Raw genomic sequence first — 12464 nt, forward strand, 5'->3', positions numbered from 1 at the left:
CTTCTTAATCACATATGTCAATATATACTCAGTGAAAACAGGCAGCTTGGTCAAGGTGAGGTGCATGCTGATGTTAGATAAAATCTGCATCCAGCAGCTCACTTACTGCACCAAGAAGCCTTCCGGGAATGAAACTGGTTTGATTTATAAGTAGAATCCCCAGCATCCTCTGGAGAATGCAATCCTACTTAACACCTTCATCATGAAAGCATTTTACTGAGTGCTTACTAGGTAGTGGGCGTGGGCTTTACGTGGTATAACTCACCGGATGCTTATGACAAATCCAAGAAGCGGGCGTTATAATTATCCCCATTGCACAGTTGAAGAAGCACAGAACTCTCAGCCCCTGCATCACAGGAAAATTACAAACCCTGCACCTGCCCTTATGGCCAGGTTGACCTGTGTTATAAGGCCACCAAATGGTCCCTATCCTGCTAACCCCAGGGACTCTTGGCCCTGGCCTCAGGTCCCCAGAGGACACCCAGGGCCCAGATCACCTGGCTGGCCTATGAAACTTGCCCAGGCCATGTATGGAATGTTCTAGACTTCAGGCCCTCCACCCTCTGCTCGCTAGTGGGAAATAGCACTTCCATCAGCCTCAGAAGGAAGGAATCGACTCCAAAAAGATAAAGTAGCTCCGCAGGATCTGGGACCTCCTCACCTGGACCCACACCAGCCAGCTTCAAAGCTACCTATAAGCGGGGTGACCTGGGAGTCCCCTCCAGTCTGATCAATCTAATCACCCACACAGCACCCCTGAGCTGCTGCCTGGAGCCAATCTCATAAAAGATGAAGATATGAAAGTCACCACCCCCGTCCTTAGCCCACCCCCACCATGGCCTCCCACCGTCTCGCCAACCCCATCTCCTCTTCTCATTTCCCAAACCCTCTCCCAGCTCCCTGAGCCGGTCCCACTCCATGACCACCACGTACTTCACGAGGGACTTCTCCGCATGCTTGGGAGATCTTGTTCTCTCGGCCAATTTTGGTAACTTCTCATTTTTATACCCATCCCAACTGTCCCCTCCTCTGGGAAACCTTCCTTCTCTGTCTCCTTCCCTTGGCTCCCAATGCCCTGCCTGTCCCATCTTTCATGTCACCGGCCACTGACACAGTCCTCTGCACCTTACTGCATCGCATGCCTCCCTTAAAGCTGGGGAACATGCCCACTCGCCTCTACAGCCATTGGACTTAACCTGGGCTTGTCCCAAACAAGAGTCCCCAAATGCGCCCACTGTTCCCGAGCACACACCTCAGAAACAAACAGAAAACCACAGAGAGCCAAAGTCAAGGTCAAGTACAGAGGGTGGCAACATTTTCTGTAAAAAGCAGGAGAGTAAATACTTGGACTCCGTAGCCAGAGGGTCTCTGTTGCAACTCCACTCCGCTATTGGAGGGATGAGGCAGGGGTGGGGATATGCAAATGAGTGGGCGTGGCTGTGCACCCATAAAACCTTCTGTGAAAGAGAAAGTGGCCAGACCACACTTGGCCCAGAGGCCATAGTCTGCTGGCCCCTGAATTGGGCTGATACATTTAAAGTGGCATGAAGCAGACGGGATCAGCCTTAGCGAGTCATCCTCTGTGTCCCTGTAAAAATATCTGGCAAGGTTAGAAGAGAAAAGGAACCTTAAAAAGAAAGACAGAAAGAAAATTTAGGATATGCCTTCTCCTAGGACAACCTGAACAGTTTCCAGAGGATTAAAAAGATTCTGTGACAACTCCCTCGGACCTCCAGGCCTCCAGGCAGACACGGAGAGAACAGAATTGAGGCTATAAGTTCGTGACAGATTCCTCTAAGGGGCCAGATGTGACTCAGCCACAACTTGGGATGACAGAGGACAGGGTACTATTTGGACCTGACTGCTTTATTTTTATTATTATTATTACTACTAACACTGTCATTTCTATTGATAAATTCTGCCCGAACTGATGTCTTGGGAAAGAAAGAAAACAGAAGAGAAAATTAGCTCCAGGGGGGAAAAAAAAAAACTCAAAGGAAATTTAATTAAATAAATAGATTTCTTGACTCTAACAGAAAAGAAATGTGACATGTCCCCAAATCCAACTTCCTCCGCAGCCCTGCCTCCTGGGGAATTGGCAGAGCAGGAGCCTGATAATGATCATCAATATGCTCTTGCCACGTTCCATCACGTCCGACAGGCAGAGCTGGCCCCTTCACCCGGCCTTACCCTTCGCCAATAAATGCATCTGAACAGAAATTTGGGATGTTTCTTAGCTCTGTTTTTCTGCCTCCTACTCCTCAGCGGATGAGACCTTTCCAGGAGAGCTCTGCTTCCTTCGGAGCTGATCTGTGTCACTTTTTGGCAGCTGAACTTCCATCTTCGTCTATAAATTGGGGGCAACAACATCAGGCACTGAATCTTCCCTGGGAGACTGTTGTAGAAGGAGACCGTGAGGTCAGATAGGTGAAGACACAAAATGGTAACCATCCTTGCCCAAGAATGATACTGGCGAGGTACCCATTATCGCCATTCCAGGCCAGGTGTGGATCTCACTGAATCCTCCGAACAACCCCAAAAGGTGTCCTGTGAATTTTCAGACCCAGCAGTGATGGTTCAGAGTAGTGAGTTAACTTGCCAAAGGCCACACAGCAAGCACCCTACACAGTACCAGGAGTACAGTAGGCAGTTAATAAGTGCTGATTAAAGCTGAATACACACATGAATTGCACACTGAAACAAACATAGTCCTCTCTTGATCGTCATAACCTCTGTAGGAAGCTGGCCTGGGTCTTTAGATAAAGATACTTGAGGGGTTTTTCTATCAGATTTGGAGAGGAAACTTTTGTCTGCATGAGAATTTCCAGGAGAGGAAACCAGAGAATTTATTTCATCAGGGAGGGTCCCCTTCTTTGCTAATAGTCGTGGACAGAGCTGGTGTTGCAGTGCAGAGCTGGTGTTGCAGGGATATCGACAAAAGTAGCCAACATGGTTGGTTGAGCACATACTACATGCCAGGGCTGGGCCAGGTTTTATACATCACCTCCCTGCACCCCAGGCCCCCGTTAAAGACATGCCAGACTCACAGAGTTCATGCCCAACATCACAGCCAGCCCAAGACAGGACTGGAATCGCTTCCAAGCAGCCTGTGCTTTGGAGAACCCTAGCAGGGACAAGGCTCCCTTTTAGACTGTAGGCTTCATCCCTCATCCCCCTGTGTCCCCTCACTTCTTCCTGCTCCTCACCAACTGCCTGGCCACAGCCTCAGCCAGGCCCACCCACCTCTCTGAACACCATCTCTTCCCTTTTTACAAAAGACTGAGCAACCTCTGCCTTACAAAGTTGCTGCACGGACTCCAGGGGAAGGCTGACTCACCATGCATCCGGCACATTTGTGTACACAAGCCCAGGCCTCATATGTGTCAGGGGGCAAAAATAAGCACCTGGGCAGATCCTGGGTAGGAGTGAACTTTAGATCTTCCTTGCCCGTCACCAAGAACAGGAGAAGAGACCTTGGGACACCAAGCTTTCCTTCACAAAGAAACCTCCAAGCCCCTCTGTCCCCACCTTCCTGGTCATAATTCCCCCTGGCTAAAGTCCCAGCATCCTGAGTTAGAACCGGCCCCACCAGGGAACAGGAGAGCGATTTGCGACTTGGCATTTGGTGGGCCATCAAACAGAACCCTCAACCCAGGAAGCCAGCGCCCAACGATGGGACATTCTCAAAACGCCACCTCCCTGTCTTTCCCCCAGAAAACCGTCCCCGAGCTCACTGGGACTGTGTGAGGTCCCCCAGCCCCTGTGCGTGCCCCCCCCAGTCTGCGACAACCATGCCAATAGGTCATTCCTGCCGGTTCTGTGCCTTGAGCACTTCTAGAGGATTTGAGTGGACACCCAAGTCCCAAGAAGGAGCTGGTCCCCAGAAAGAGCGTCACAGGCAGGAGGAAGAGTGATAAGGTGGGAATTCATTTTAAGTATTCAAAGAATCCAAGAGCAGGTGACACCGAGTTGACATGGGGACACTAGCAAGAAGAAGAACAGTCACAAGCCATGGTTCACCCCGGAGCTTCAGCCTGGTGCCGTGGCACACGCCTGTCCTCCCAGCAGCTCGGGAGGCTGAGGCAGGAGGATCGCAAGTTCAAAGCCAGCCTCAGCAATGAGGAGGCGCTAAGCCACTCAGTGAGACCCTGTCTCTAAATAAAGTACAGAATAGGGCTGGGGATGGGGCTCAGGGGTCCAGTGCCCCTGAGTTCAATCCTGGTACCAAAAATCAAAACAAAAACAAAACCCAGCCTCCTCTCAAGGACTGGGTGTGGCTACCAGCCTCAACTCACTGGCCGAGCAAGAACCTCCAACCTGAGACCCAGGAGGGCCCAGGGCTGAGGAACCATCTTTCCTGTCCCGGGCATAATGCAGAACAGGCCCCTAGGCTCCGGCCACGGGGCCAGCCAGGCTCCAGAGGCAGAGGAGTGGGGCTGAGCCAGGATCCAGGCGTCCAGCCTGCAGCCTCAGCCCCACCCCAGCGCCTCCTCCCTGGGGATCAGGAGCCACGTATCTGCAGATCTGATGGAAGTTTTAACAAGGTCCCGGGGGGACAGGGGGAGAGATGGCGGTGGTGCGTCTGGGCACGTGAGCTCGTGCTGGGGGGCGCCCCCCCACCCCCGGCTCCCGGCTTTCATCTGGTTCCTGTTAATTCGACTAAAGACCCCGGGGAGAAGCAGGCTGGGGCATGAGAGGCCAAAGTCCAACTCAATTACAGATTTCTGAGCCTTTTGCAGAACCTCGGTCTCTGCAAGATCTCCTGGCTTTCGTCTGAACTCAGAATATGTAAACTGTCATCGTCGCTGTCATCGTGGCCATCAGAGCCGCAGCGGCTGCGTTCCAGGTGCACCCGGGAGAAGCCGCGTCGGTGGCTCTCGCCCCAGGAGACACTGGATGGTGCTGCGAGGCACTTTTGGGGGGGAGTTAGAGGGTGCCCCCAGAGCTTGCACCCCTGAGCTGCACCTCCGACCCTCAGGGGCGTTTCCCATTGTCACAATTAAGGGGCGAGGGATGGGTGCCACTGGAAGCTGGTGGGTAGAGACCAGAGATGCTCAGCATCCCGCAGTGTGCGGCACAGCCCCCCGATAAACACCAGCCCCCCAATGTCAACAGTACCCAGGCCGAGAGGCCCCGAGCTAGACAGGACAGCACCGGGAAAACCTCCGACCTGGGGCTGGGATGGTGACCTGTCATCGGATGGACGTGACAGACAGTGAAGAGTTGCTCCTAAGCATGGCACCCCCACCCCCAGCTCTGGGACAGGCTGCAGAGGAAGGGCCCTCTGGAAGGTGACCGTCCCTGGCCTACAAGCCTCTAGTCCACAAGCGACTCACTTTGTGGGAAGTAGACCTATGTCTCTACAAAAGACGATGAGGAGCTTCTTCCTGCTTCTCTAATAGGTTACGAGAAGATTGTGATGGACGGACGGACGGACGGATGGATATCTATGTGCCTATTCCAGAAAACCAAAACTGGATTGAAACACGGTCCCCGACCCCATCTCGGGGGCACAGGAGCTCCGTGGAGTTCAGGGGGTCCACTAGGGTGGCAGGCCAGGCTCTGGATCTGCGGTCCACACCAGGGTGGGGGCGAGCCTTCCCCAGCTCTGGGTTCTCAGGATCACTCAGCCCTTGAGGATGCGTCTTCTAGAAGCAGGCAGAGGGCATGCCCAGCTCTGCAGTTACCAGGGAACAGGGAGAAGCCTTTGGCCAGTCTCTCTGGGTCATATGATTTGCAGGTCGCTCCAGCCAAGAGCCAGACGGAGGTCCTGCTCAGAGGGTGAAGGAGCCCTGGACAGAGGCGACTCAGGGCAAGGTTGCACATGACCAGCTGGTTGCAAAGACCACAGGCTCACGGCCAAGCTCAGCACTGAGCCGCTGGACAAAGAAGCCAGGACCTCAGCCCCTTGCAAAACATGGCCAGTGGCTTTTTTTGCCTTTGCGCTGGGCTAAGATATTGATGTGCACTGAAGCAGGCCCGATGCTTCTCTGCCAGAGCCCTTGTGCTGACACCCAGCCCGAGAGGCCCCCAAACTGCCCTAGGCACAGTCCCAACAGAGTCTCCAAGAGAAGGAAGCCGCAGCCTAGACTTTCCCGTCTCTCTGCAGCTCCTTCCTGTCCCCTCTGGTTACGATCTGAAACCTGCACTTCCCTCATTTGTTCTCTCCGGCTCATTTTCTCCCCTTAATTGGTTTTGCAGCGTGGCCAGGCGACGGATCCAGGCGCCTCGATGACATGAACGTTGAAGGGAAGTGTGTGGTGTGGCCGCTAGCCCCCTTCTGAGCAAACCACAGCAGGCAGGAGCCGGGAATGGTCCCACGCCCACCCGCTGCACCTGCCGGTCAAGGTCAGCGAGGGAAAGAGACCCAGGGACCCCCCCCCAGCTTCTAGCCTGCCCGCCCAGCCGTGGCCCAGCCCGTCCATGCTGTTGCACAGCTGGAGCAGAACAGGTGGCACCACTGACCCGAGACGGGTTGCTTGCTCTGGCTGGGGCGCAGCCGTTCTCGACTCTGGGATTGTTTTTCTTCATCTGGGAGTTGGGGGGATTAGCCTGAGGTCCCTTCCAGTTTGCACATTATTATCTTCCCGGTGGCTTTATGAGCTTCTCGGAGTCAATGCCACGTCCAGCTCCGGGAAGCTGATCAGGCAGCGCCTCCTGGTGGCCAGAGGTGACACTGCACCTTCAAAAGTACCCCCCCACACCCCCCATGGGTAGGGGATCCAGGAAGGACAATTCATCAGGTGACGGGCAGCCAACCGGCCGTGGGATGCCAACTCTGCCAAGCCAGAAGGCTCGGGCTTAAGGCAAAGACGCAGCCTGCCACCCCGTTCTCCCCTGCACCGTGGTCATGAGGACAGGAGGCAGAGTCTGAAGACCAATCCTGGTGTCCAGTCACAGAGCCTGTCTGCCTCACTTCTCCTCCGCAAAACACCACCCAGAGCCGGGGAGACAAAGGGGCTGAGGAAAGAAAATGATCAGACGACGAGGCAAAGCGGAGCTGTCCTGGGGGACCGGGCTGGGCGGGGGGCTGGGAGGCACCGTCTCCCACCCTCCCACTTGCTCAACGGGTTCTCTGCGTGACCTGGGGGATGACTGGGAGGGAGCCATCTCCAGAGGGAACCCCGTGGGAGCTGTGGCTATAAGGCAGCCCCGCCTTCCAGAATCCTACTGGAATGTGGCATGCTGCAGCTCCAGCTCTGCAGTGGTCCTCGCTGTGCAACCCTGGGCAGGTGTCTTACCCTCTCTGGGTGTCCCATAGGAAGTGCTCAATAAATAACAGCTCCATTTAAATGAGGCACCGCTGGTGCCCATATATCGATTCACCCCATCCTAGAGTTCACCGTGGAGGCTTCGCCCAACCTCTCCATGAGTTTACCCCCCCTCCCCGCAAAGGAAGTCTTCTGGCCATCGTGCTGCGTCTCTCCTGGTTCAGAACACTTGCGCCTTTGTTTTAACCAACGCTCATTATTTCTTGTTTGCTCTTTTACAAGAGTTAGCAAAATTTCCCCCCAAAGCTCCAGAGAGTCAATAGTTCCGGCTTCAGTCTCGGCCACACCACAGGATTCTGATGTCAAGAAGCAAACCATGGGTGTGGCAGTGTCCCAACACCGCGGCACGAGCAGGGGCTCTGGGTCCAAGGTGGGGGGACATCGTGGAGGAAGAACGTGCCCAAGAGACACGGCAACGGGAAGCAGAGAGAGCTCTGCTCACTAGGGACAAAAGACACCCGCCCCCAGGGACCTACCTCGGCCGGGCCACCCACTGGATCCGTGTCAGTGGATTAATCCACCGACGAGGTGGCACCTCTCACACTCTGATCACTTCACCCCGGAAAACTCTCGCCTTGTCTCACCCCAGCTCTGGGGGCGCCTCCTCTCTAAACGGGAACGAGGCCCAGGGCCCTGTGGTTTTCTGGCTGTGTGGCCTCGGTGACGTGATGCGCCTCTCTGTGCCTTGAGGAAGACCACGGGCCCTACTTCCTGGGACGGCGAACCAGCTCTCAAGAGCGGCTCCGAGTCAGGCCTGCTGCCCAGAATCCTCTTCATGGCTGAGGACTGATTTTGCTTTTGAAAGATGGCTCCCCCAACCTCGGAGATGGAATTTACCAGCTGCTGGGGAAGACGGGCCTCAGAGCAACGGCAAGGATCACTGCCCACGGAACCCCACGGGATGGGGGCAGGTGCCATCCCGACAGGCTTCCCGGCGGTGGTGACCGTAAAATCGCCCCATCTTGAGGCACCATTAAGAAGGGGTGTAAGCAGGGGGAGAGTTTCCTTCGGGCGGCCCAGGGAGCTCCCGGTATCCCTTTTGGTAGGTGCAAAGGGGAGGGGGAGTCCACCAACAAATCACTGTGATCGGTGGGGACTTGAGCACCCAGGCCCACCAGCTCCAGCAGCAGACAGGGACAGATCACAAGAGGTATAGACCAAGGAGGCAAACGGGGTGGGGAGAATTCTCTTCCTGCAAGCTTTCCTTGGAGTGACACGGCTTCTTGGTTTCTTTGCCCAGGAAGACGTGATACAGAGGAGCAGAAGAAGAAGACTCAGCTGCCGGAGACCTCGGCACACAGCTGTGGGCCCGATGCCCCCCCCACACACAGGGAATGCTCCCCCTGCTCTCTTCCAGGCAGAGCCTCAATTTAACAGGAGTCCAAACACTGCCTTTGACTCTGTGGCTGTGTGACCCTAGGCAAAGACTCTACCTCTCTGAGTCTCAGTCCTCTTATCTGAGGATAGAAATAACAATCACATGGACCCCCACAAGGCTGTTGAGGGGATTAAATGAGAGGGTGCTGCATGTCAGCTCTCCAGCCCAGGACGTGGCCTGCCACAGCATAATCCGTAAGTGCTGTGGCTGTTACCACCCACCACGGTCATTCAGTCACTCAATGATCACGTCCTACTCTCCAACTCGGGGCCAGGCTCGGGGACAATTCTGGCACAGTGTTTCTCAAAGTGTGGTCCCTGATCCAGGCAGCACCTGGGAATTTGGTACCAAGGCAGATTCTCTGGGGCTGCCCTGGACTGGCTGAGGTGGGGACTCTGAGGTGGACCCCTCTGGGGGACTTGGATGCATGTCCAGGCCTGAGAACCACCATTTTAGTGGAAAGGGATAGGAGCCATAGACAGACAACACCATTTTTGATGGGATAGGGACTGTGAAGGAGGCAGATGAGAGTAACAGCCAGCCAGGTAGATGTCACACGCCCACAGTCCCCCTACTCAGCAGGCTGAGGCACGGGTTCACTTGAGCCCAGGAGTTTGGGGCCAGTTTGGCCAAATTCAGTGAAACTTCTATCTCTAGGGAAAAAAAAAATTTAAAAACAGAGTAACGGGAAACAAGATAGTAGCTAAGATAAACAGGGAACTCTGAGACAGTGGCATCTCTGAGCTGAGACAAAATGACAAGAAGTCAGCCAGGGGAAGACTTAGAGCAGCATATTCCAGGCAGAAAGAACAACTTGTGCAAAGGCCCTGAGGCAGGTTATAGGATGATCCAGCTCACTCAGGCTCCGGGCGACTGCAGCCCAAGCCCACCACCCCAGGAACACAGGAGCTACCCCACCGAGCCCAGCCATCCTGGGGAATCACGTAAGACCCCAAAGCAGTTGTTGAAGCCACTGAGTTTGGAGTGGCTTGTCACACAGTCATGGGTCACCAGAATGCGCACCGTGACTCGACCGACCACAGGTCACTACTGTGCTTCTTCAAAGTGCCTCAGAGGCCTTCAGGGCCTGTTCCTCTGCTCCGGCTGCTGTTCCTCCTGATCTTCTGTGGTCTCAGCTTCAATGTCACCTCCCCAGGTTTGGGTATCAACTTGGCTAAGCGACAGTCCCTGGTTTCTGTCAAGGACTCACCAGGCGCTCCTGCAGAGCAGGTGTGGTTAGTCCATGATCCGCTGACTTTTAGTAAGGGTGACCCGCCCCAGGGACCATGGAAGGACCCGAGGCTTCCCTGAAGACATGGGAGGGCCACTCACGGACGGCAGCTTCACCTCAGGCCCCACCCTGTGGATCCAGATCTGCCCAGTGGTCCCCCAGCCCACCCCCGTGGTGGGAGCCAGAGCCGTGCGATGGGTTTCCTGACGTCTTTACTTGTCCTGCCGGCCCTCGCGCCTCTGGTTGACCCCGCCGGCCACCCCGCCCAAGCTGCCTGGCCACCCTCCGTGGGACTCTGTTTCATTCTCTGCATGAGACTCCCTGCCCTTTGGTATTCTTCTTATCGATGATTTCTCTCACCCACGGAAGAGCTGACTGCCCAGGAGAACTCTCTGGGGTGGCGGGAATGTTCTAGAACGGTGCTGCACCCACGGGGGTGGGGGGGGGCGGGGCCTGGGTGCTGCGTTCCTCGAAAAGTGGCCCCTGTGAATGCAGAAGGGGACTTTCCATTCTCTTCGGTTTTAATGGACGTTCAGTGGAACTCGCCACATGGACATGGCCGCTGCCCCCCTGGACGGCTGAGGGCTGGGACACAGGTCAGTGGGAACTCAGTTCCCCATCACTGAGTGCCAAGTCCCCGAGGGCCACCAAACCAGCCGAGGTTTGTTTAGAAGGTGGATGAGGCGAGCCCTTGGCCCCCAAGCCCCTCAGGTGACGTGTTTCTGTCACTCATTGGCAAGCCAGAGTCCTGACCAAGCCACCGGATGGGACAGGCTGAGGTGAAGCGGGGCAAGGAGGGACGTGGTGCCAGAACACACAGGCCCTGGGGCGGGTCTGGGGGGGGCGGCTCCTCCCCATCCGCCCATGTCCCCAAGTTAGAAGGACGGGAACAATAGGGCAATCAGGACGGCTCCTAGTCTTTGTTCCAGTCAAAGGAAGACTTTGTCGTGGAAGGCGGCTCTGGGGGGCTGGGAAGGAGCCAGGGCGCAGGGGAGGCTCCTATTCCGGGGCCCTCTGCATCCTGTTTCCCTCGGCAGCCAGTTCCCTCCTGGGGAGGCTGCGGGGTGCACCCTGGCCTCTGGCCTCTCCCTGCCCAGGGGTAGAAGGATCTGCTAGGGTTTGTTTCTAGAATGTTCCCCGAAGGCTCCCGGGTTGAAGGGTTGGTCCCCAGTGCAGGGACTGGGGAGTGACTGGATCAGGGGGCTCTGGCCCCATCGATGGATCCATGTCACCTGAAGCAGGCTGGGGAAGGGTGTCTCTTGTCCCTGGCCCCTTGTGCCCTCCCTCCCTCCCTCCTCCTTCCTGGCACCACTGCACCGCCCTCTGGCTCACACAGGCCCACAGCCACGGGGCCAGCCCACCCCGGGCTGCCACCTCTGAGCCACAAGCCAGAATGGATCTCTCCTCCTTCCAGTGGTTTTCGTCAGGTACGTTGTCACAGCAATGGAAGGCGACCCACATGGGATCCTGTGGTGTCAGCTCCTTGCCTGGCCCACGGTGGGAGCTGGCCCTGCCCACCTCTGTGCCTCAGGCTTCCTCTGCGGTCCCCATCATGTCCCAGCTCTGGTCTCTGTGTGTCTGGGGCCACCCCCCCTCCTGCCACATGCACCACTGTCTGACCCCTCGTGCCCCCCCCCCGTCCCTGGGAGCCCTCCTCTTCCTCCCGCTCTCGGCTCAGCCCTGAAAGCCCCTCCCCTGGGCCCCGCTAAGTGCCGGACACACAGACGGACGGTGGCGGGAGGGCAGGCAAGAGCGGCCGTGAGCTCCACTCTGGGTTTGTCCTTGGGACACTGAAGACGTAAATGACCACAATCATCAGGCCAAAAAGACGAGTGCAGGGAAACAGGGAGAAGCCACCAGCAGCAGCGCCTCACAGCTCAGCCACCCCCGGTCACTGTCCCCCGAGAAGCCGGCGGGAGCTGGGAGAGGAAGGCCCAGCGAGGGCCCTGCCGGGCTCAGACCCCGGGTGTCCATTCTTGGCTGGACGGGCGGGGAGCCCAATGGCCAGAGCATGTTCCTGTGGCAGCCAGATCGATGTCCCCCAGGATCCGGGCTCTGCAGGGGCCACAGGGGAAAGTGGGGCAGGGGTCACAGAAAAGTTGCCTGGGGATCCTTCCTGAATGGCCACCTGGGGGGACAGTCTGGCCGGACAGAGGGAAAGGGGCTGGGGAGCAGCAGTGCCGAGGGAGACGGGGCTGGGGGAGGAAACGCCGAGAGCCGGGGGAGAAGGCCGAAGCCAGCCCCGCCGTGGCCAGAGGGTGCCGTCCCCCAGGATCTCAGTGGAAAACGGGCCCAAGGTGACCGTGCTGGGGGGGGCCTTGGGAGGGGACTAGGTCAGGAGGGGGTTAATGCCCTTACCAAAGAGGCCCCAGAGAGCCACTGTCCCCTCTGCCTCGTGACGGATACGAGGTGCCAGCTACGAGGAGGGGGTCACCAGACACCAAACCTGCTCGCACCTTGACCTCGGATGCCAAGCTCCTGGGACTTCTAAAGCCCCAGTTTAGGGTCCTCTGTTAGGAGCAGCCTGAAGGGATTCATCCAGAAGAACTCTTGGAGAACCAGAGAGAAGAGGGTGGGAGATGAG

The 12464-nt window shown here is 56.7% G+C and overlaps 1 protein-coding gene across 1 annotated transcript in view; it reads right to left on the reverse strand.

Moving 5' to 3' along the window:
* Nucleotides 1-12464, reverse strand: part of Ksr2 (kinase suppressor of ras 2) — a 350333-nt gene that overhangs the window by 243658 nt on the left and 94211 nt on the right. The gene's annotated exons all lie outside the window — the stretch shown is intronic.

This window comes from Ictidomys tridecemlineatus, chromosome 2, assembly GCF_052094955.1.
Source record: "Ictidomys tridecemlineatus isolate mIctTri1 chromosome 2, mIctTri1.hap1, whole genome shotgun sequence".
NCBI lineage: Eukaryota > Metazoa > Chordata > Mammalia > Rodentia > Sciuridae > Ictidomys > Ictidomys tridecemlineatus.